The following is a 26276-nucleotide window of genomic DNA, read 5'->3' on the forward strand; positions in this document are numbered from 1 at the left end:
AATTTGAATCCATCAAATGAGAACATAATGGTAGGAGGGGATTTTAATTGCTGTTTGGATCCACTGTTGGATAAATCTCCAAAAATTGTTAAGAGAACTAAGATGGCTAAAAGGGTGATAGAACTGATGGAGGAGTTAAATTTGGTTGAAATATGGCGACGCATTCACCCAACCGAGAAAGATTATTCATTTTATTCTGCTCGTTATGAGTCATTCTCAAGAATAGATCTTTTTTTGGTTTCAGCTCATTTACAGGGAAGGGTTGACTATGCAGAATATAAGAGTAGAGTATTCTCAGATCATTCTTTGCTATTGATTTCTTGTGAGACTGTGGAGAAGTTTGAAATAACTTATCGTTGGAGGTTTAATGAGATTTTGTTAAGAAAACCTGAATTTGTTTTGTTTTTGAGAGATCGGATTAATTTATTTTTTTGGAGTGAATGAGGGATTTACACTGTGGGATGCTTTGAAAGCATATTTGTGAGGCCAAATTATTAGTTATACAGCCAAAGCGTAAAAGCAATATATGGTGGAACTTCTGGAGTTAGAGAAAGAGATTGCAGATTTAGAGAAAAAGTTTCAGGAAAATGCAACAGAAGATAATAAGATACAGTTATCTAATTTGAAACTTCATTACAATACAAAGCAAACTTATAATTATGAGAGATTGCTTTTGAGATCAAAACAATATTATTATGAATTAGGGAAAAGAGCACATAAAGTATTGACATAGCAGTTGAAGACTGAGAAAGCTTCTAGAACAATTGATGCAATGTGGGGAAATTTGGGTATTACTTATAAACCACAGGAGATTAATGAGGAATTCCGTGCTTTTTATCGGGATTTGTATGCATCTGAATGGAATGTAGATACTGAATAGATTGATATATTTTTGTCTAAGCTGAATTTAACTTTATTGGAGGAGAATTATATAAAATTGTTAGATTCTTCCTATACAGATTTTGAACTTCGAGGTGTTACAATCCATGCCAATTGGTAAATCACCTGGTGAGGATGGGTTTATGGTAGACTTTTATAAGGAATTTCATTATTTGTTGTTTCTGGTGTATATGAAAGTATTGAAGCAGGCTACAGATACAGGGTTGTTCCCTGAGTCATTTTCGAGAGCACTGATAACAGTTATACCAAAGAAAGATAGAGACCCATTGAAGATTGCGTCTTATAGACCTATATCTTTATTGAATGTTGATTATAAGAATATTGCAAAAGTTTTAGCAAATAGATTGGCTAATTTCTTACCAAAATTGATGCATGTAGATCATGCAGGATTCATTTAGAATAGATATTCAGCTGATAATATTATTAAATTACTTACAATCATTAATGCATCAAGACAGCAACTTAACCAACCAATGATAATAGTGTTAGATGCCAAGAAGGCTTTCGACCCAGTTGAGTGGAAATTTTGTTTAAAGTGTTGGAGAGATTTAAATTTGGACCATTTTTTATTGGCTGGGTTAAGGCATTATATACTAATCCTTCTGCGCAGGTGGTGACAAATGGACAGATTTCTCAGGTATTAACTTTGTTTAGATCAACTAGACAGGGCTACCCATTGTCACCAGCCTTATTTGCATTGGTTATAGAACCTTTAGCCCAGGCCATTAGACAAAATATGAATATTCAGGGTATTACGGTGGGACAACGGGAGTATAAAATTAATTTATTTGTGGATGATGTGTTGATATATTTATCTAAACCCAAGAACTCTTTAGAACCTTTACAGGATTTATTAAAATTTTATGGATCAATGTCGGGGTATAAGGTAAATTTTAAAAAATAGTATATCTGAATGCACTTAAAGACTCCATGTATATTAAGTTTGTGCCACTCAGCTTGGTTTCCAATTGATTTGAACCAAGCTTGTCATCCAAACAAGACTTCACTCTGTGTGGTGCTTGGACTGCAATGGCTATCCCATTTTAAAATAATTCATGAACACCAGATTCTACTCTTCAGTGAAAGCAGATAATTCTTGATCCTAAAGAACTGATGAAGAAGAAAAAGGCTCATGGATGTTTCGATAAAGAAACAAAATGCTGTACAAAAACAAACAGCAAAACAACATTGAGAGCTTCCTGCTATTTACTAATGCTTCTATTGGAGATCCAGAACAATTTCAGCAGAACTGAGGATTTTTGAGGCCTTTTGCCTTCATTTCATATTTCTATTCATAATGTTTATATGTATCTCCCTTGATTTCTAAACTATGACACCTTTTCCTATTGCTTCTTTCAATCTCTGAGGTCTCTTGAACCCATCCCTCTCAGCTCCCTCCCCCGTCCACTTCCTTCCTGGTTCCTTCTTTCTTTCCCTTTTCCCAAAGACCTGGTCTTCCTGAGTGTTCTACAATCTCCAGTTGCTTGCGATTTGCTGTCTACAAGGGTCATGCTTTGTTGTAAAGTTAATTTTTTCTTTGAATGGAACATATCTGACCATGATGATGTGGAATGTTTCCTTGTCACTAGGACCTGGAATGTGCTGCAAAAATAAGAAATGTGAGATTTGCAGTGCTTTGTATTGGCTATCAGATCTTCCAATAATGGGGAAGGATACAATGAATGCTGCAGAAATCTTGTTCTATATCCTTGGCTTCCAATTTTTCTCTTTTAAGGACATTGTTTATCTCTTTTTTATAAATGATTGGTCTTAATATCTGTATGACAATGACATATTTTCATAATGTTCTTCTCAAGATATAGGAGCTGAAGTAGGCCTATTGGCCCATCAGGTCTGCTACCCCATTCTAATCATGAGCTGATCCATCCACCTACTCAGCCCCATCCTCCGGCTTTCTCCCCATAACCCTTGATGCCCTGATAAATCAATACCTGTTAATTTCTGCCTTAAATACACCCAACAACCTCATTTCTACAGCAGCCTGTGACAGCAAGTTTCACAGACTCATGCCCCTCTGACTAAAGAAAATTTTCCACATTTGTTTTAAATCAACACCCTCTTATACTGAAATTATGCCCTCTTGTCCTAGAATCTTGTTCAAAGACTTGGGATAAATTGATTTGTTTTCATTGTTCCCCCACACTCACCATCCACCCTATGTATCAGAAAATGTGATCTGGAAACCTGGATTCCGATACATCTAAATCCAGGTTTCAAGTAACATAGATGGAGTGAATGTCAAGAACCACAGACAACTGGCTGTAGGACCTCGGCAGATTGAATGCCACTGATGGTGCTCAACACATTGAGTTCATTCAGCAAATTTTGTTGTTCCAGATTCCAGTATCTGCAATCTCCTGTGCAATGTCAAGAAATTTGGATCAAAAGAAATGATGTTTTTAAAAAAAAAATCAATGCAGATTTTTTAAATGATTCACATCCTGTTCATCAAATCACAATTCTATATCATAATTTCACAAAAAAATTCTTTTTGTAAAATATGGATACAAAACATACATATTTTTGATAAAATGTGCAATCAAGCACTTTTTTGAGTCAGGCGACAGGAATTTCTCCCCAGTTAAAATGATACGAATGCTATACACTAAAGAAAAAAAGAGCTCTTGGTTCTCTTTATCCAGCCTGTGTTTCCTAACTGCTGGAGGGGGGAAAAAATGAGCCTACTCCCCTTCTAAGGCAGAATTCAGGCTTCAAAAACAACATATTTGAGTGATTCATGGCCTGTTACCCACCAAATATTCATGATAAACATTTCTGTGTCTGCAAAATGTTATGGCTTCTACGTAGCCTATCCCGTGGGTACTGACAGAATCATTTTCTTTCAACAGCACTGTTGATATTGGATCCATCACTCAGTTATGCATAAATCTATGAAGCAACTATGTAAATTTGCCAACTCTTGCATTTTAAAAAGCCTGTACTGCCACTTAAAACACTATCGTTGAAGAATGAATCTCAAGAAGAACAAATCATTTTGTTTTTAAAAAAAACACACAACTTGCATTTTCATCTAATTTTATTTTAGTTCTTGAGGCTTCTTTCCTTATTGTATTGTCAAGCATTCTCAGAGTGTTCTCTTTCCTTGCAATGTTATTTTGAACTTTAGAAGTACACGTTCAGGAAAAGCAAAGTGTTACATCATTGGACAGGCTTGTGGGGATCCACCATTTTTTTTTCTGTGCTTATAAATTCTTATGTTCATGTCCATTAGGTTTCTGTGAGGATGTGCAGTAAACAAGGATATGGTGCATTAAAAAAAAATGTTTGCAGATATGAAAATGCTACAAATGTTCCTTCTGGAGGGGGAAAAATTAGAAGTCAATCATATTGATATTTTATTTCAGCAAATTACAATTATTTCTCAGTTTGGCACATTGTATTTAGATCTAGCTGTCTCTTTGTCCAGTGGAGACTCACAAGTGCAAAGAATGCATTGTATATTTGTATAACAACTTTTTAAAATGTGCATTAAATGACAGATTTGGCTGTACTTCCAAGAAATAGATGCTGAATGGCAACGAGAGCAGACTTAAATATTTCATTGTATTGTAGCAAGGAATTTTATCTGAAAACAAACATATTTTTCCTGAGGCTTAATGCCAGAATTTACCCGATTTCAGCAATTGCTTTGCTTTCGCTGATTAACCCTGTCACATAAAATAAACTATCAAGACTATTATTAATCTCAATAAGGGAGTTTCCCTGATGAGTCGGTGCATTAACATAATATCTGATATAGTTCTGTGTATTAGGCAGAAACGATTACTTTGTAGATTTCCTTTAGTCAGGATGTGACATTGCATATGTTTTTGGAAGCCCCTGGATTGGCAGAAAAGTCAGTTTGGCGAAGTTTTTAAATTGCTTTCTTAACTCTTGAGAGTTAAATGGGCACAATTAGGCTGAGCTGCAATACCTTTCATGAAAAGAATGTATTCGTAGTTATCGACCATTTTTCATGCCCTTCAAAGACTCCAAAATGTATTTCAGTGACTATAAAAGCAGAAGAAAATAGAAGTCACTTAGCCCTTTAAGCCCACCCAAACATTATTGATCTAAGCCAGGCTTCGATTTCTCTTCTATGGCCTCATTTCCTTAATCTTCCAAAAATATACTCATGTCCTCTTTAAAAATCCTCAATGGTCCAACCTCCAAAATGCTCCTGGTTAGAGAATTCCAGAGATTCGTTGATTCATTCCCCCTCTGTGTGATGAATATCAAACAGTAAACCACAGGAATAGGCCCTTTGGATAGCTACATCCTCACCATCTAACTCATCCCATCTGCCAGCACATGCTTCACTTCAATGTTTTCCTTGCCCATTCATGTGTCTGTGTAAATGACTCTTAAATGGTGTGATTATATTTGCTTCTCTAAACTCCCTGGCAGTTTGTTCAATCTCCTTGTGGCACAAACACATCAACCTAGCCAACATCCTGGTGCAGTTCCTATGCACCTTCTCCAAAGACTCCATGTCTTTCCTATAGTATTGTGAACAAAACTCTGGACAATATTCCAAAAGCTTCATACTGCTGCAATATGATTTACCTGCTTTTATATTCAATTCCCTGACTGATAAAAGCAAACACTACCCTCTGCCTTTAATGAGCAATCCAGTTTCAATTCCATTACACTGTGGGGGCGCACATCCTAATGGCGAACCGGCCCCACTTGTATTGCCACGTGGCGGGGCAGGCATGGGGAAATGGCGTCGTCAGAGGTTTCTCTCTGACTCCAGCATCCCTTCCAGCGCACACCCTGGACAGCGAATGTGATGTCACAATGAACCAGGTGACTGAGCTCATGCTGCCCTTAAAGGTGCGTGGTGAATTTGAATCAAAACTGTTGTTAACGACCCTCAACGTGGTGGCTGTGTTTCTTCCACTGCTCACACCACCACAATGGTGACCCCGACGAGCCCAGATGTTTTTCTGGATTCAAAACACCATGGATTCAGCAGAGGTTAACACTGTCTCCATCAAGCTTCCCCCCTTTTTGGACCCACCGACCGAGAACATGGTTCGGGCAGGCGGAAGCACAATTTCAACTTCCCAACATTTCAGATACCACGATGATCTAGCATGTCGTGAGTGCTCTGGATATGGCAGCGAGGGTGAACGACATCATCCACCACCCCCTGGCTACAGGCAAGTATACCACCCTCAAAGACCTGCTGCTTGGAACCTTCGGGCTCCTTCACCTCGATGGGCCTGGGGACCATAGTCTGTCGGTGCTGATGGATGAAATGCTGGCCCTGGCAGAAGATCACAAGCCTTATTTTCTCTTCCACCAGATATTCCTGGAACAGATGCCGGAGGATATCCAACTACTCCTCACAGATGAAGACTGCTTGAACCCGAGGAGGGCAGCAGCCCGTGCAGGTGCCCACTGGCACACGAAGAGAGAGAATGAGGCAGCCCTCAACCAGGTGGCATGACTAGGAGCCAGCCAAACGCAAGCCGCTCCCAAGACCAAGCCAGAGGAGGGCCAGTCAACCTGATGTTTCTACCACCAACTCTGGGGAGTGCAAGCCTGTAAGTGCCGCTGGCCCTCTGTGTTTCAGGGAAATGACCAGGCTAGCCAGCCGCCGTTGATGGCTGCCACGGCTGACCACACAAGCAGTCTCCTTCATGTGATGGGCAGATCCACTGGATGCTGATTCCTGGTGGACACAGGCTGAGATCAGCATCCTTTCCCCCCCCCCCCCCACAGCATTAGAGACTTGCACCTGATCTCGAGGTCCAACCCTGTGGGCGACCAACGGCTCCACCATCAGGACCTAAGGCACTGCAGGGCACAGATCCAGATCGGGAAGGAGAAGTTCCTCTGGAGGTTTGTCCTTGCCTCCGTGGGCACTGCACTGTTAGGGGCCGACTTCCTCAGAGCTCATGGCTTACTGGTTGACATGAAGGACAAAAGGCTGGTCAACGCCCGAACGTTCCTCTCCACCCAACTGGATGCAGCAGAAGCCGGCAGGACTGAAATTCCCACCATAGGAGCTGCCAGGGATGAGTTCGAGATCCTCCACAAATTCTCCGCCAACTTAGAGCCATGGTTCAATGCTGCCCTGCCCCAGCATGGGGTCTTCCACCACATCACCACATAGGGCCCCCCGCTGCTCGCTAGACCCAGACGGCTGCCTCCCAAGAAGCTCCAGTAGGCAAAGGAGGCTCGTTACCTCCTCATGGTGGTGGATCAGGCCACATGGTGGCCGGAGGCCGTCCTGATTAAGGAGGCCTCCATGGGGACGTGCGCCAATATTGCAATGGAGAGACAGAATAGATTTTTGACTAAAATCTTGGATTTAACCACAATTTCCTGACTGAATAAGTCAAGTCAAAGTTTTAAAAGAAAAGTTGCCAAATAGTGTGGTTTTGCACATTTTCTGAACAATCCGATGTTGACTGCTCATGTTGAAACCTTTTTGCTGGCACTCTACATTTGACCTATATTTCAACAAAGCTCATTGGAAGCTCAATGAAGATTATCTTTTATCTATTTTGGCATATTGCATCTCTCAGGGCAATAAAAAATAATTTAATAATTTGAGATAACCAGCCATTTCAACTTGTTTCACAACTGGCCCTTTCTGATTAATGGGCATCAATATGGTGCTAACTCCATTTTTGTCTCTCTGCAGATGCCCCCTGATCTGTTGGTTAGTTCTAACTTTCTTTGTTTCTTTTTCAAAAGTCTAGCACCTTCTTTGCTTTATTTCTCCTATGTTTTGTATCTCATTTTTTTTTACCCTTCCCTTCTCCTCTGTTTTAATTTACTTCCTTTAACTAATTTTTTTAGACATATAGCACGGTAACAGGACATTTTGGCCATGAGTCCGTGCTGCCCAATTTACACCAAATTAACCTACATCCCTGGTACTTTTTGAATGGTTGGAGGAAACTGGAGCCCATGGGGAAAACCCATGCAGACACGGAGAGAATGTACCAACTCCTTAGAGACAGTGGGGGATTTGAACCCCGGTCCCGATCGCTGGTGCTGTAACAGCTTTACGCTAACTGCCACACCAACCATGCCACCCTCTGCCCCACCCTCTGGATGATGAGCAGTAATTGACAAGGTTCACCATCCTCTCTTTGCTGGCTCTATCACCATTGGTGCCATTCAATGTTTTGTTCATCTCCAAACATTCCCTTTACTTTCTCTACGCCTTTCCTTTTTCTGCAACATAAAACACATTGAATGCACTCTTCTCCAATGAATGGCTGCTACTCTGAAACATGATCTCTGAGCACATTCAGCATTTTTTATTTTTATTTCAATGCCCACTTCACTCTATTTCTACAATACACGAGATGTAGAAAAGAGATAATATAAATTAATGTCTTGTTACCATGACTTACTGAAATTATATTCCAGTATTTCAAGACTACGTCAGTGGAAAGGGGAGTAAATAGTAGAGTGAAATCATCTCTCATACTTTGGTTAAATTCCAAACTAGAAAATTGACTCCTTTTTATAGCAGATGCAAACTCCCCAAGGGAATATGGATGGCTAGTGTCAACCTTCTGCATAATGCAGTCAATTGTATTGCACTGTAACTTGGGAACAATGGACACTAAATTAGAAAAGCTATTTAAAGAGATTATGTAGTTATAGTTTTAACCAGTATGAAAAATATTTTTTTATTTAAAACATTGCTCCATTGCAGCTAAACTTCTGTGATTGAAAGGTGATAGTCTTCTTTCCATGCACTGTAATTTTACTGCAAACACTATTTACTGAGGGTTTTAATAGTTTTTAAAATCTGTAAGTTATGGTGGATGTATAGGAGAATCCTTGTTCAGATCCAATGAGCAAGAGAAATTATTGGAGTAAGATGGCTTGGTCTGTACTACATATCTAGACATATTATATCCAGAATGGAAACTTGCTCACTTTTCGTTTTAAAATTACAGGATGTGCAAAGTCATGAAAGTTATTTGGGCACCTTGTTGAAGAAAATTGATTAATAGGAGATTTTGTGAACTTTGACACAAAATTTAATTGTGATGGATCTGCAATTGACTGCAAAATACAAGATTGTTATAGCTTCTGAGAATTTTAATTCATAATTTATTGAAGAATTCTCATACAGCTTTAGTTCTTTGGTCTTAAAGCATCAGAAATATGTCCATGAAATTATTGCCACTATTATGTATGATAAATGTGATATTTAGGGGTAGATGTGCAGGGTATTTTACATCTACTAGATTGCTATAAAATACCACATTTAAAAAAATGTATTAAATAAAATGTAATTTTAGAGATACTGCTTGGTAACAGGCTCTTCTAGCCCATTAACCCATGCTGCCCAAATACAATTAACCTACAAACCTACAAATATTTTTGGAGGGTAGATGGAAACCAAAGCATCCAGAGAAAACCCATACAGACATGAGGAGAACTTACAAACTCCTTAAAGATGGGACTGGATTCAAACCTGGATTACTTGCGCAGTAATAGAATTGCACTAACTACTACACTAACCATACCACCCTAAAGTTCAGTCTAATAGTCCTTAATGAGATGATGGGGAATTGCAGATACTCTCACCAGAGGGGATATTCTGAAATGTATGATTGATGACAATGAGTTTATTGTCACATCCATTGTACAATGTACATTCTTGCTTCCACTGAACAAGTGCTTTGTAGAAAAAAAGTGCAAAATTAAAGAGATAATAAATACAAAAGATAAATGATTAATAAATATGAACATGGAACATCATGATACAATTCACTGTCCTTGCACTTGCTGTCCATTTGATCAAATTCATGCAAAATATATGCTTAGGTAGCATCTTAATCATTGGTTCTCGACTCCGAAAAGATTACACAGCCAATGTTACCCAAGCTACATTTGTTACAAGGGATATAAAGGTGAGAGATGCTTTTAAAGAGGTCTTAGCTAGGTATTTGTACAGATTTGTGGATAGGAAGAGTTTAGATGGCAAATGTACTAGCCCAGATTGTCAACATTCGCAGTGTGAATAAGTTGAGCTGAAGGGCCTGTCCGATGCTGTAGGAGTCATGACCCAAGACCCTGCCTGTGATCTCTTCTGAGCAATTTAAACATAAATGTTGTCCAAGTTCCATGTTTATCCCTTCAATGAGAGCAAGCTACAGTCTGCTCCAATGTGGGAAAAGATTGTGAATTTGTTTCATTTTCATGATGTGAGCTGAGCCCCAAAAGTCTATTGAGGTGTATGACCTTAAATTTAATATGCATCTGCCCAGGCCCTTTTAGAGCAGTCATATATAAATATTGTGGTCCCATTATAGATCTTGCACTTGGGTTATAGATACTGGTAACTATTTTAACTCTAATTATTTTAAAGGTAGAAAGTATGTGCATTTCAACTTTAACCTGGTGATAATTTTTATGCATTCAATCAACTTTAGATGTTCTCATGGTGATAAATTGGTTGTCCAATTACCATCTCTTTGAATTCTTTTATTGGCAGGCATTCTAACCTATCTTCTGTCTGATTGCTTAAGAGACAATAAATAAGACCCATGGTCATTTGATCTGATGTGCCATTTGTATATGCCAAAGTACTTCTTCATTGACCTTCCACAGTTCAGCACATTGGATTGAAAGCACAATTTTCTCTTTAAAAACAAAAATTGCTTGGGTGTAAAGGTTAAAACCTTATGTTTTTGATTCGTAGTTAATTTTGTGCCTATCCCTTTAAGAAAGTATTGTTTGTGATGGTACCATAGTGACTATGACATCATATGTGGTAATATCCGAGTGGATTGAGACTTTGCATCCCATTCTTCGAAGAATTATGAATGGGACTGTGATAAAATCTGTACTATCACATTCACCCCTTCTTTGAGAACCGACCCCAGGGTGAATGGAGGTTAGGGACTGTACTGGTCAGGGGGTCTGACCATCCGGCGTGACTGCCGTGGCGCCGGGTTTGGAATCGCCGGAGTTTTGTCGCCAGCAGGCCTGTAGGGTGCAGCCACTGCTTCGCTCAATTCCCCAACGCCATTGTCGACAGTCTGGCCTGAGCTGGTGGGGTGTTGCTGGTCTCTCTGTTCAAGCACATGACCTGGGGGAGAAGGAATAGGGGGAGGTTGGGTTAAAGGCACTGCTGCGTCTGATCTGGCTTGGGCTAGGTCCCTTACCGAGACTGTGTCCTCCCATCCATCTGGGTACTCAATGTAGGCACAATGTGGGTTCACATGGAGCAGAGTCACTCGGTCAACCAAGGGGTTGTTCTTAGAGTACCAGACGTGTCTATATTACAAGTCTCTGCGTCAATAACCCTTGACCAGTACTTCCCCCAGCCCCTCACAAAAGCAATGGAACTGATTAAATTGCATGGACACTATACCACTTGCTTATTTGACTCTGGGTCAACTGACAGTTTTATTCGCCCGGACCTGGCCCACCGTTGCGGACTAGCTATTATCCCCACTACACAGAGAATTTCATTGGCGACTAGATCGCACTTGACTGGGGTAAAGGGGTACTGCGTGGCGACCCTGAAAGTCCAGGGCATCACGTTCACAGACTTCAAACTATTAGTCCTTCCCCAATTGTGCGCCCCTGCACTGCTGGGACTGGATTTTCAGTGCCAGTTTCAAACCATTTCCCTGCACTTTGGGGGGCCTCATGCTCCGCTCTCTGTCTGTAACCACTCCACCCCGGGAACCTCCTGCCAGCAGTAGCCCGAGCCACCCGCCCCCACGCCCCAGGGCTTCACCTGTAGTCTCTCTACCCTCTGAGTTGCTCCATCAGCACTTTTTGCAAACCTCACCCCTGGCTGGAAGCCTGTGGCCACCAAAAGCCGGCAATATAGTTCTGAACACAGGAAATGTATCACAAATGAGGTGTGCAGACTGCTGGATGAGGGCATTATCGAACCTAGCTCGAGTCCATGGAGGGCCCAGGTAGTAGTTGTTACAAACGGGCAGAAGCTGCAGATGGTGGTTGACTACAGCCAGACAATCAACTGCTTCATGCTCCTGGATGCGTACCCCCCTTCCACAGATCACGGATGTGGTGAATCAGATTGCCCAATAACGTGTATTTACCACCATTGACTTACATTCAGCCTATCATCAGCTCCCGATCCGCTGAGAAGACTGACCTTTCATGGCCGTCGAAGCAAATGGGCGGCTGTATCAGTTCCTCAGGGTACCCTTTGGGGTCACAAATGGTGTCATGGTCTTCCAGCGGGAAATGGACTGGATGGTGGACCAGAATGGGCTGACTGCTACTTTCCTGTATCTGGACAATGTCACCATCTGCGGCCATGACATGGAGGATCATGATGCCAATCTTGAGAAATTTTTTTCAGACTGCAACTCGACTGCACTTGACCTACAATTTTGACAAGTGTGTCTTCCGGACCACTCGGCTTGCAATTCTGGGCTGTGTGGTGGAGAACGGGGTGGTCATGCCGGACCCTGACCACATGCATCCCCTCATGGACTTTCCCCCCCACCACACCCAGAAGGCACTCAAATGCTGCCTGGTTTTTTTCTCTTACTATCCCCAATGGGTTCCACACTATGCCAACAAGGCATGGCCACTCATCAAGATCACCTCCATCCCCCTGTCATCTGAAGCCATAGCTGCCTTCAACTGCATCAAATCAGACATCGCTGCTGCCACGCTGCACGCCATCGATGAGTCTATTCCATTCCAAGTTGAAAGTGATGCATCTGATTTTGCACTGGCTGCCACTTTGAACCAGGCCGGCTGGCCGGTAGCTTTATTTTCCAGAACCCTCCAGGTTCCTGAGAGCCGACACTCCTCTGTCGAGGAGCCGGCGCAGGCCATAGTCGAGGCAGTACGTCGTTGGAGACACTACCTCACTGGCAGGCACTTTACGCTGCTCACCAACCAACGCGCGGTCTCCTTCATGTTTAGTAATACCCAGTGAGGTAAGATCAAGAATGACAACATCACCAGCTGGAGAATCAAACTCTCCACCTTTAATTATGACATAGTGTATGTATGTCATAAACTCAATGACCCACCAGATGTGCTATCCAGGGGGATTTGCGCCAACATGCAACTGGACAGGCTACAGAAACTCCACAAGGAGCTCTGTCATCCAGGGGTCACTAGGTTGGCGCACTTTGTCAAATCTCGCAACCTACCCTACATGGTTGAGGAGATTCGCTCCATGACCCGGGCCTGCCCAGTGTGCACTGAGTGCAAGCCCCACTTCTTCCGTCCAGAGAACACCCACAGCATCAAAGCCACCCACCCCTTTGAGCGTCTCAGTGTAGACTTCAAGGGGGCCCTACCGTCGACCAACCATAACTCTTACATCCTTACAGCCATCGATGAGTACTCCTGCTTCCCATTCACTGTGCCCTGCCTCCTCAATTATAGAGGCCCTGCACAGCATCTTTGCCATCTTCGGGTACCCCAATTACATCCACAATGACAGGGGGTCCTCGTTTATGAGCGCGGAGCTGAAGCAGTACCTTCTAGAGCATGGTATTGCTTCAAGCAGGACCACCAGCTATAACCCACGTGGTAATGGGCAAGTCAAAAGAGAGAATGCCACCGTCTGGAAAGTGGTTATGCTTGCCCTCTGGTCCAAAGGTCTCCCCACCTCTTGCTGGCAGGATGTGTTCACTAGTGCCCTATACTCCATCCGTTCCCTCCTATGCACTGTGACCAATACCATCCCCAGGAAAGGATGTTCTCTTTCCCAAGGAAATCTGAGTTGCGTACAACCATACCGGCATGGCTCACAGTTTTCGGTCCAGTCTTTTTATGATGCCACGTCCGGTACTCTAAGAATGACCCCGAGTGACTCTGCTCCATGCAAACCCGCATTATGCCTACATTGAGTACCCAGACGGAGGGGAGGACACAGTCTCGGTAAGGGACCTAGCCCAAGCCAGATCAGATGCAGCAGTGCCTTTAACCCAACCTCCCCCTATTCCTTCACCCCCCAGGTCATGTGCTTGAACAGAGGGACCAGCAACACCCCACCAGCTCAGGCCAGACTGTCGACAATGGCATTGGGGAATTGAGTGAAGCAGTGGGCGCACCCTACAGGCCTGCCGGTGACATGACTCCGGCGACCCACTCCTATCGCCACGGCGGTCACGCCAGATGGTCAGACTCCCTGACTGGTACAGTCCCTAACCTCCATTCACCCTGGGGTCAGTTCTCAAAGAAGGGGTGACTGTGACAGTACAGATTCTAACACCAATATGTATATGTACATATGTACAGATGGTAATGTAGAATGACTGTGAATGGCTGAGAGTGTAGCCACACCTACTGGCAGGTCTTAAAGGATTGCTCCTAGCTAGACTAGGTCATTCTGGACTGGTCGACTTACTTGTGATATGCTCCAGTCTTTTCCAAATTTATTTTTAGTTAATAAAATTGTAATGCGTGTTAAAAGAACCAAAGACTTGTTGATCCAAACCAAGGCTTTTATTAACTAAAAGACTGGAGCATACCACAAGTAGGTCAACCAATCCAGAATGATCTGGTCTGGCTAGGAGCAATCCTTTAAGACCTGCCAGTAGGTGTGGCTACACTCTCAGCCAATCACAGTCACCCTACACTACCATCTGTACATATGTACATATACACATTGGTGATAGAATCTGTAGTGTCACAGGTATGCAACCTCGAGATACTTTAAAAATTCATCTTAATTTGTCTTAATTCATCTTATGTTGTCCATTCCTTCTGTGTCTGTTTAAAGTTGAGTATCGTTATATTATATCCAGAATGCTTTGTTTGTTCATCCTTATGAAAATCTCAATGTGAAGTAATGCAAAACATTGTTTTATCAATGAATTAAAGCTATTTAAAGCTGCAACTACAAAGTTTGTTTATTGGATTAATAAGATAGTAATTTGGAATATTGTCACTCAGATTTCCTTGAAAATGACACATTTTGAAATTGGGAAATACTGGAACTTGGAAAGAGTCATCTATACTTAGATTCAAAGCAAAGTTATAAAAGTGAACTTTGTTTGGAAGAATTGCTCATGAAAATTTGTCTGAAAGAACTCAATTTGTTAAGAGCAAGAAGCATTTAAGCTTTAACAAGGTCGAGTTTTCTGTTAGAATATATCTGCCAATTGAATCAAGGCATCGACACCTGTGACCTTGGGAAAAAAAAGATAGAGCTCTGGTTTGCAGAATCTGGCAGGAAGCCTAGATGAATGTTCTGAAAAGTTATAAAAACACCTGATAAAGAAAGAATTGTGTGCAGAACACAGACAATTCAGCTAGAGAAATCGTCTTAGAGGGACCACGCAAAATACAAATTGGTTTACAGTTCCCAGGAACCAGGTTAAGCCAGGAGAAGACACTTTGCAGTGTGAAGAATCCAAGATAGAGAAGAAGAAATGATTTTGGGCTAAAGACTTTGAACAAACCACTCCTCTCAAAGAACTGTTTGGTCGTGCGTTGAGCCAGAAAGGCGGACCAACAATGCTTGGCAGGAGTTTGGATCCAACCACCAGTGAAGAAGCAGCCTCAACTACCAAGCAAGGAGAAGACTCCAATAAGGCACTGCAGGCCTCAACAGCTGACTTAAAGGTTAGTGGAACTGAAAGAGATGAATGTCCATTGCAAAGCTCCACTGGTGTTATACCGAGTTATTAGCATTTCCATGCTAATGATAGAGACTCAATCAACAGTATCTAAAAGTTCAGATGTGAATCCTGATGATAGTATTTCCAAGGGCATTGGAAGATCTTTAAAGTCTTCAAAGGCATCTAGAGCAAGTACAGCTTTGCGTGCTTCAAGCATATCAGCTACGCAGCTAAAGCGCAAGCAGGCTTGGCTACTATCTATACACAGCATGAGTGGTTGGAGAAAAGATGTGCTTTAGAAGATATGGAAGCTGAAATGAAGAATCAACAACTAAGGCAAGAAAAAAAAACAGATTATTGAAGAGAGAAAAGAAAAGACTAGAGTTTGAGGAACAATATGCTATGAATATGACCAAAGTGAAAGCTTTAGCTCAGGCTTCTGCAAGATCTATCACACAAAGTGAAATACCCAAAGGGCTAGCACCTAAAATTTCTGCAGGTCAGTGGGTTCCGCAGCCACAAAAACATGTCTACTCGAGCAAGAAGCCACAGGTGGTGCTGCTATTGCTCAAATGACAATGATCAACCCTGTGGAAAGAGCTGGCAACATTCAATCTCTTCTGAATACACAATATATGAATCTTCTCAAAAGGAGAGTATTTTATAAAACAAAAGTTCAACCAGGTGAGTTGATCATACTCAACAACTGATGTCTCTTCATGTTGCTGAAGAACCAGCGACAAGTCAAGAATCTCCAACAATGCCATCACTTACATCAAGGATCCCCATCAATGTCATCAGTTACAACTCAAGGTCCTACACCCATGGTACCAATTCAAGTTCCATATGCTCCATTCATAGCAAGACAATATATTATCATTCATAGCTATATTAGCTATATTAGTGAGCAAGAAGGTTCCTATGGTTTACCTAAGAAGGAAATTCCAGTTTTTAATGGAGATCCATTACAATATCTGACGTTCACTAAATCCTTTGAACAACACATTGAAAGTAATACTAAAAACGCTAAAGATCATCTGTTTTACCTGGAACAGTATACTGGAGGACAGGTGAAGGAACTAGTCAAAATTTGTCAATATATGAATCCAGAACAAGGTTTTAAAAGGGCAAAATTATTATTGCATCATCATTATGCAAGGGCCCACATAGACAAGATTCTTTCTTGGCCAGTAATAAAATAAAAGGACGCAAAGGCTTTCCAAGCATATACACTCTTTCTGAGAGGATATTGTAATGCAATGGGAAGTAGTGTACATTTGCAAGTGCTGAATTTGCTTGCTAATTTGTCAGTTATTGTCAATAAATTACCTTATAAGCTGAAGGATTTATGGAGAACCAAGGTGGTAGAGATTAAGATTCTTCCTGAAAGGGATGCCACTTTTTTGGATATTATCAATTTTTGGAATGGCATGTGCATGCTTACACTGTACAAGTAGTTGGAAATATTAAGGATACTTCAATAGTTCCTAAAGATGTAAAGAAATCGAAATAATCATTTCAAAGTACCTTTGTTACCCCTATATCAGATACAAGCTCAAGAAAGAACAAGGAAACAAAGGAAAAAGAAGATCAGACTGTTCAAGAAAGTTGTTTGTATTACAAAGATGAGCATGCTTTAGAAAAATATTCACAATTGGAGAAATTAAACTTTTTAAAGAAAAATGGAATATATTTTGGTTGCTTGTGAAAAGGCCACATCAGCAAAACTTGTAATAAGTGACTCAGTTGTGATGTATGAAGTTTAAAGGAATCCAAGTTACAGTATACTCAACAAAGAAAACTTGAGAAAGAAGTCAATCAATCTGAATCCCACTCTAAAGACACAGTCAAAGAGGATGCTTCAGCTTCGGTTCAGACAAACAGTCTTCCTGAGGACAGTGTCAAAGCTCTCTCAATAGTTCCTGTGCAGATTAAAGCTAAAAAATGAAGTGTTATGTTGAAGACTTATGCATTTCTTGATCCAAGAAGTAACGCAGCATTTTGTACTGTTGAATTGATGAATAAACTTAATCTTTATTGTAAAAGATCACAAATCTTGTTGAATACAATGAATGATGAATGAAATATTGAAACTAATATAGTTTCAGGTTTATAGATTTGCTGGATTAAACAGCAATTAATTTTGTGATTTTCCAAGTGTATATACTCAAAGGTGAATAAGGAGAATATTCCCTATCAGGATGATATCAAACAGTGGGATCACCTAAAAGACATTTGCTTACCCAAGATTGATGCTAAAAATCAAGTTGTTAATTGGATTAGATGCACCAAAAGCTCTTGAACCTATAAGTAATAAGAAGTCAAAATGATGGAACTTATGGCATGAGAATGTTGCTTGGATGGACAATTAATGGGCCATTTGGAGGAAAAATGAATAATGATTGTGTGTCGTCAAATGTAAATGTCAACAGAATTTCTGTGGTCAAACTTAATGATCTATGAGAACAACTTTTTAAAACTGATTTCCTTGAATGTCTCAAAGATATACAAGAAACTTCAAAGGAGGATAAACAGTTTCTGGATTTAGTTTTAAATTTTGTTAAACTTGTTGAGGGTCATTACTGTGTAGTATTACCTTTGAAGAAGAGAAATTTGTCTGCCAGACAAAAGAATTTCAGAGCAGCATATAGTGAGTTTGAAGAAAAAAATTCTAAATAAATTCTTCTTTTCATTTGGAATATACCAATGTCATGTTGGTTATGTAGAAAAGTATCTGAAGATATCTTGGAATGTAAAGATGGTAGAAAATGGTTTTTACCTCATTGTGGAGTTATACATCCACAAAAGGAGAAAGTGCGAGTAGTATTTGATTATGGAGCATCATTTCAAGGAGTTTCATTGAATTCTCAACTTCTACAAGGTCCAGACTTGACCAGTATTTTAATAGATGTTCTGATAAGATTTTGTAAAGAGCCTGTTGTAATTGCTGCAGATATTGAAGTGATGTTTCATCAAGTGAAAGTACCATCAGAAGATTGTGATTTTCTACGATTGTTATGGTGGCCTAATGGTGATTACGGTAAAATATGATCGAATACAGAATGACAGTTCATTTATTTGGAGCAACTTCATCACTGAGTTGTGCACATTTTGCTCTCAGGAAATGTGCTGAAGATAATGAAATACAATTTAGTTCTCAAGCTATAAGCATCATCATAAATAATTTCTATGTTGATGATTGTCTTACTTCAGAGGTTTCAGAAAAAGAAGCAATAGATCTTTAACATGAGTTAAAAGAGATCTGTAATAAATGAGGTTTCTTCCTTCGAAATGGATTAGCAACAATCAAGATGTGTTGGTTGTTATTCCTGAGGCAGAAAGAGCAAAGGAGATAAAATATCTTGACTTGGATTGTAACTTTCCAACTGTTTAAAAAATTCTAGGAGTGCAATGGTTAAATATGAAATAAAAGCAGAAAATGCTGAGAAAACTCAACAAATCAGGCTGCATCTGTGGAAAGAGAGACAGCTAACGTTTCAGAATGAAGTCCCTTCAAATCATCAACTACAGATAAATCCAATTACTCAGTCCTTGGAGGTAGTTAAAAACAAAATGCTGGAGAAGCTCAGCAGGTCAAACAGTGTCCTTTATGTATCAAAGGCAAAGATACATAACTGACATTTCGGGCTTGAGCCCTTCATCAGAGTATGATAAAATGCCATCAACCATCCAAACAAAAGTGTGGGGGGGGGGGGGTGTTGCAAAGGCAAGAGATGATAGGTGGAGAAAGGAGGGAGAAAACAGCAGTATTGAGGGGAGGGAGGATGCTGGGTGGATAGGAGAAGAAGACAGGAAACTGGGAAGGGAAGAAAAGGCAAGCAAGTTTAATGGAAAGCAGTAAAGTCAATGTTCATGCTATGTGACTGGAGGGTGCCCAGATGGAAAATAAGGTGCTGTTCCTCCACTCTGCGGATAGTACTAAGGTCATGGACAGACACGTACCTGTAACCCGAAATTTAAATGGTTGGCCACTGGGAGGTCGCTGTTGTTGTAAACAGAGCAGAGGTGCTGAGTGAAGCGTTCTCCCAGTCTGCGACTGGTCTCTCCGAAATAGAGAATGCCACAAAGGGTGCACCAGATGCAATAAATAAGCCCTCTGGATGTGCAGGTGAAGTGTTGCTTCACATGAAAGGCCTGTTTGGAGCCCTGGACTGTGATGAGGGAGGAGGTGTGGGCACAAGTGTTGCGCCTCCTATGGGCACAGGGGAAGGTGCCAGGGGTGCGATGGGTGGGGAGGGATGAGTGCACAAGGGAATAATCTCTGCAGAAGGTCAAGAGGGGATGAGAGGGAAAAATGTGTCTGGTGGTGGGATTTACTATAGTCCTTGGAGGTAAACCAGTTTACCTATTGATTTTGTTCTCTTTTGATTTCAATGCTTCAGGGACAAGCTACTGTGTATGCCCTTACAGTTTTTCAGATTGGACATTGACATGAGAACCTTGAATCTGATTGGGAGTTGCCTGAGATTATGCTTCTTTATATCCTCAGTTTAATAAAAGCCTAAAAATAACATTGAAAAATCAATTCAGATTTGAATTCCCTGCCAAAGTTCAATTCAGTTTTCAACAGTGCTTAGAGGACCACAAAAGTATATATTACATCACATGCTTTCAGGAAAACAGTTTTGTCATACAAAAAAAAGGTGGGTTTTAAGATATTTTTAACCTGTTGTCTTGGTTCGTTGAAGTGATATTTCTTCTTGTGGCACTCAATGACATTGTTAAGCAACCCCAGAGTTGGTATTGTACAGAGAAAAACTGAAATTCCTGTTTCTCTGCTCCAAATATGAGACTTATTTTCAGTCTTGGAACAGCACCCTCAGTTTATTTCCATATCTAGAGCCAATTCAGTGCCAAATTGCATTTTGCTGTTCATCTGAAACTATTATAAACTGTGCTGAGTCCTGTATAAATATACTTCACTCATAATTCACCAAATTAGTGTGGAACAAATTCAAACCTGAATAGTAGACTGAGAGAATGATGGATGTAATTTACTGAGTGTACTCTGTCTGCTAGGATTCTTCCTGACCTCAAATGTGCAGCTCATAATTTTCTGATATGTGGTGTTAGGTATTGCTTCATGCTGTCATTAGTTTCCTGAAAAATGATACCTATTTCATGACACCAAACATTAATTCATTATCTGCCAATCAGACTTTTCTTCCAGACGATCCATTAATTATTTCATTCTGTAATGGAACTTGATTGTAGTAAACTGCTTTTGGAAGATATTTTGGGAAAATACAGTCAATCAGTTGTCCAAAGAACCTGAAACATTAACTTACACTTTTTTTTCACCCCCTCCCAGTTGCTAATTGATCTATTCAGTTCTTTGAATGAACTGTTTTTGTTCCAGATTACAGCATCCACACTATCTTTAGCCTTTGTTATAAATTTCACTCACTGGCATTGTCTTGTAAGAAATTGTATTTTCCTTAATGATCCAAGTAACATTTTCATGATTGTCTCTTCAATGTGGATGCTTGGTTGGGGTTCCAATCCCATATCTGCACCATGGCTAAAATCACTTCTAAAATGTGTTACCCCTTATACATCTATTTCTATTTTTCTCCTACTGGAACTCTCTCATTAGTTGTTATTATCCAATGGTTTTCTTCATTCTTCTTCACTTTTTGTAAGATACAGGATTCTTCAACTTTATTCCTACCCTGTGTAAATTATATACTCAATGACAAATGTTTGTTTCCACAGGCGTCTTGTGTTGGGCAAATGTAAAAAAATTACAAAGATGAATTTTGATTGTAGGAATTAAATCCTGCTTTCCTAAAACCTGCAATTCATCTGTCAGCATACCACTTGGATGCTTTTGATATATTCCAATATTTTAGTCACTTATGCATAATTCTAAAGACAATTCAAAGCATTCATCATTTTCTGTGTAAAGTTCTCTGTAAATTTTCTTTTAGCCAATTTATGCTGAAAATCTCCTTCTCTGAAGCTTTTGTTCAATATTGAATAGTGTTCAGGGATAAAGTATTTAACACTTATTATGTAATTTTACTTCCAAGATAATAATAATTATTCCCTGTCTAGTTTCCCCTTTCTAACTAATCTTCTCCAACCATCTGAACTTGGCTCAGAAAATCAATCTTTCAATATTATAATCCTTTGTGGGTTTTACAGAATTCTTCCATATTGCCTCTCTCTTAAAAACTCTGATCGCTTAACATTTCATCTGAACTCTTACGATATTTCCATTTGAATGTCTGTCCCTCTGTCTCTCCCTTCCCTCTTTCAAACTGCTTCAAGATTTTTTTTTTTTTGCACATTTACTATTAGATGAATCAAAACTATTTGCTGCATGTGTCCTAGGAGATCATGATATTGCCTGAAATGCAAAGTGCTACATTTTCCAAAAATAACGTCCTTTGATTTGATGTACTCAAAGTCTAAAGAAAAATAACAAACAACAAATAAACTTTGAATTGTAGCTGTCTGCCAGATAGTTTCACAACAGCACCTGTGCCAGGAGCCTTTGTGTAATGGCTGCTGGCTGCCCTTTTATATTGACGCTTGCTTTTTCCAGCCAACAGTGGATAAACTCCTTAGGGATTTTTTTTGTTCTTTGTGTCAGATAATGTCTGGCAAAGGAGAAATATAACACAGCAAAGCTCACGGAATGATAGAGGCATGGAATCATAGTTTTAAAGCATTGAAACAGGACCTTCTGAACGTTAGCTATCTATCTGATCTTGCTGAACAAGTTGGCTATCTATTTGACTGCATTCATCCCATATCCCTTAAAACCTTACCTATCAGTGTACCTGTCTAAATGTCTTTTAAATGTGACAATTGGACCTGCCTCTACCACTTCCTATTGCAGCTTGTTTCAAACATCCACTGCCCTCTGTGTTTAAAAGAAAGCTTTCAGGACTCTTATATATGATCTCACCTGCTGCCAGACTGAGGCCAACCACAAATTGGAGAAACAACATCTTATGTTCCGTCTGGACACCCTCCAACTGGATGGCATTGACATCGACTTCTCTGGTGTGTGTGTGTGTGTGTGTGTGTGTGTGTGTGTGTGTGTGTGTGTGTGTGTGTGTGTGTGTGTGTGTGTGTGTGTGTGTGTGTGTGTGTGTGTGTGTGTGTGTGTGTGTGTGTGTGTGTGTGTTCCCATTCCCTGTGTCCTTCCTCCCAGTTCTAATTCCATAGAGCTAAAAACAACTACCCCCCCCAGACAATTCTCACCTTTCGTCTCTCCAGTGTCCCATCCACCTGGAAATGAGCATTCTAGCCAGTCTGTCTTATCAACAGACGATTAACAATGCACTGTGGGTGAGACCAGAAGGGTCAGTGACAAGACCATCCTATGGGATCGGGTGGTGACTCCGGTGAGCACCAGGTTCCCTACTCTTCTAGTATGGGACCTAAACAGATGGCTGAAGTGTCACACTGTCAGTGAAGGGACAAGGGTCATTAAGGGAGTGGGCACTAATCACAGGCATCTACAGGGATGTCCAGGGGGGCCATTTCACCGAGAACATGAAGGTGACTGGTCTACTTAGTCACCACTGCATGCCCCCACCTTGGAGAGGTGGTCTTGCCCCTCATGGAAATAGCAACTGAGAAAACCATCAGGGAAGCCATTACCCTCTGTAAGGGACTAGAGTACATAGAATGAGGAGCACCATTCATGTTTGTAGACAAAGACCAGTGATGCCACCTTGCTGGTGACCCACATGGACGTGGTTCTAATGCATGCCGGTATCGTGCCCACATATAATTCCAACGTCCACCATGTATGCTCTCTGGAAAGGGAATTGCAGGGGAAGTCCCGTATGGGTGGAGCTTCTAATTCACTGCCCACTTTGACCTAGATCACCCTCTCTTCCACTCCTCTCCATCAAAGGCAGCCCCTGACTCCCTGCTGCAAGAGGAAATAGCCCATATCTGGAAGCAGGAAACAACACCTCTGGGGTGGGAGACCTCCAGTCCCCTCCCATAGGATGGAGGCCATGGCCCCTGGCAGACCTATTCAGCAGTCCTGTCCCATCTAGGCGACCCAAAGTCATACATCCTAGTAGTTGTACACTGGGAAAAATGGAGTACCCAGTGCTGGATGGCGCTAGTAGATACCAGTGCTGAGCACCATTATCCATTGCAATCCCGCAAGTAGGAGGGGACAACAGGTGTCCATAGAGGAGTTAGAAGGGCCCATTTATCCCAACAGAGAGGTTACCCTCCACCTCTCCATAGGTAGTGAACCTCCTCAACCTATTTCCATTCTGGTCACAGCCTCCTCTGAGTGCATCCTAGGCATGAATATGTTAAGGAGGCAATCGCTGCACACCTACAAAAGAAAATCAGTGTCGCCTGGTCAACCATTATAGTTGGAGCTGTTAAATGGGCACCGTTCATAATTTCCTCCCTCCAAGGTCGTCAGCACCTGACAAGACTGAGTGCTAGGGGACAATATAAAGGTCACAGAAGCCATCAATGCCTTGCTACAAGAGAAAGTCCTCTGACCTGCCGTTTCCCCATGATCTGGCCTTTGCACAAGAAAAACAGCACATGGCAGATAAACATTGATTATACAAAATTAAATAAAGTCACTACATCCCCGATGTAGTCACCTTGCTCGTAGGCATCAGGGGGAGAAATACTTAACACTAGTATGCTGTAACCTACCTTGCTGATGGTATCTTTTCAATTCCCCTCAGTTCGAAGTCACAGGACCAATTTGCTTTTACCTGGGAGGGCAGCCAATATTCTTTCTGTTGCCTGCCCCTGGGCTATACCCATAGTCCCACAACTGTGCCACAGTCTAATTGCCTCTGATTTAAAAATATCAGCTTTCCACCTACCATTGATACAAGACATTATATTGATAATATCCTCCTCCAAGGCCCATCAGCTGTGGCACAGGCCCTGATCTCTTGAATTACTACATTCCGTGCAAGTGGCTGGGCCATTAACCCCGACAAAGTGCAAGGCACCAGTTAAACCTGTTTCAAGGAATAGTGGCATTCATGTTACAAGGCATCTCAGCCACCACTATGAATAATATTCTTAACATGGTGGTGCCCACTAATAAAGTGGAAAGCTAGAGCTTTGTAGGACTCTGAGGATATTGGCGGCAACACATAACCTTAGAATGTCTTCAGGCAAAAAGCTATCGTTCAATGGGGTCCCGAGCAGCAAACAGCTTTTGACATGGCAAAACAGGCTGTGGAGCAGGCACTGCCAATAGCCCAGACAGGGCTCCCCTTCGAGATGCAGGTTTCTGCCACCTCCTCAATGTATGAGTGGAGTCTCTAGCAAAAAATGTAAGGTCACACTCAACTTCTCGACCAAGACGCTCCTTGAGGCAACTTCTGGCTGCAGTCTATTCAAGTGCCAGCTGCTATCATGCTACCGAGTGCACTTCACCACCGAGCACCAAAAGGCTGGTGAGACCGATGCACTATGACCTCACCTCTCCATCATGCAATGGGTCAAGTCTGACATTGCCACCCACAAGGAGAGGGGTCAGTCCTTAATAGTGAAGTGGAAGTGGTACATTGTTGACCTCACTGAGGCTGGCTCTGAGGGGGTGAGCCGACTGCATAAGCAGTTCACCAAAAGTGAAGATCCTCATCCCTAGGTCCCTGAGATACATCCCTCCCCTTTCAACTGGGGCCAACCTTTCAACATCCTTGATTCAAACCTACAGCAACAGGCTTGGAGCAGAAAGCTCTAGCTGATGGAAGAGCTACGCCCTGCCATGGGTAAGACAAAAGGGAGTGGGGCAGCGGGGAGCGGGACTCCAGTCAGATGGCCGAGCTGGCCATAGTAACATTCACCCTCCGAGAAACCACACACCCTATCCATATTTACCCTGACTCCTGGGCAGTGGCCAACAGCATGTCTGAAGGAATGGCCTGGTGGCACAACCAGCAGCACTGGTTGTTTATCTTGGACCAGACTGGATAAAGAGTGCTTATGGTCCACCACGTGCACACAAACACTGACATGGCGAAGGCTGCATACAATGCTGCTCTGGACTGCACAACACCAATCTGCTCAGCCACCCTGCACCCTGATCACACTGACAGTACACTGACAACATCGAAAAACCAGGCATCTTGGGTCTCATGGCATGTGATGGTGGGCAGAGGGTATGGGGTGGGCAGAGGGTATGGGGTGGCCCTCATAAATGATGAGGCTAGAACTGCAGTGGACAATTACCCCACGTGGTTGGCCATTGGGTTGGCTGGGTCATATCCGTGGGCCAGGTATGGCAGGTTGACTATGTTGGGCCCCTCCCAAGCCAAATTAAAAAGCATTCCACCTTCACAATGGTCAACACATATTCTGCTGGAAATACCCTGCCAAAAGGGCTGACCAGAACAGTATAAATAATGGATTACACTACCTCTCTTCCATTTATGTTGTACAGTAGGAGGTAAAGTCCAACAAGGGACTAACTTCACAGGGACAAAAGTACAGAATTGGGCAGTGGAGGCTGGTAGCTTGTGGTGGCTGCACATTCCCTACCAAACACAGGCATCTAGCTTAGTAGATTGTATAAATGGTGGCTCACTGTGCTCCAGCAAGGAGTAGACCAGTTAAATTCACGCCCCACTGGGCAATGGGTTTACGCACTCTCAAGCTACCTGATATTCTCTGATGTCCCCAACAATGACAAAGTTGACAAATAAGACTCCAAAGAGTCTAGTAAAATGTGGGTGTGGCAGCCACAGGGTCCACCCAAAGAGAAGAGATAATTGTGTTTGGTCCAGGCGATGTACAATGGATCGTGGGAGC

The sequence above is a fragment of the Narcine bancroftii genome, chromosome 1 (genome assembly GCF_036971445.1).
Source record: "Narcine bancroftii isolate sNarBan1 chromosome 1, sNarBan1.hap1, whole genome shotgun sequence".
Classification (NCBI taxonomy): domain Eukaryota; kingdom Metazoa; phylum Chordata; class Chondrichthyes; order Torpediniformes; family Narcinidae; genus Narcine; species Narcine bancroftii.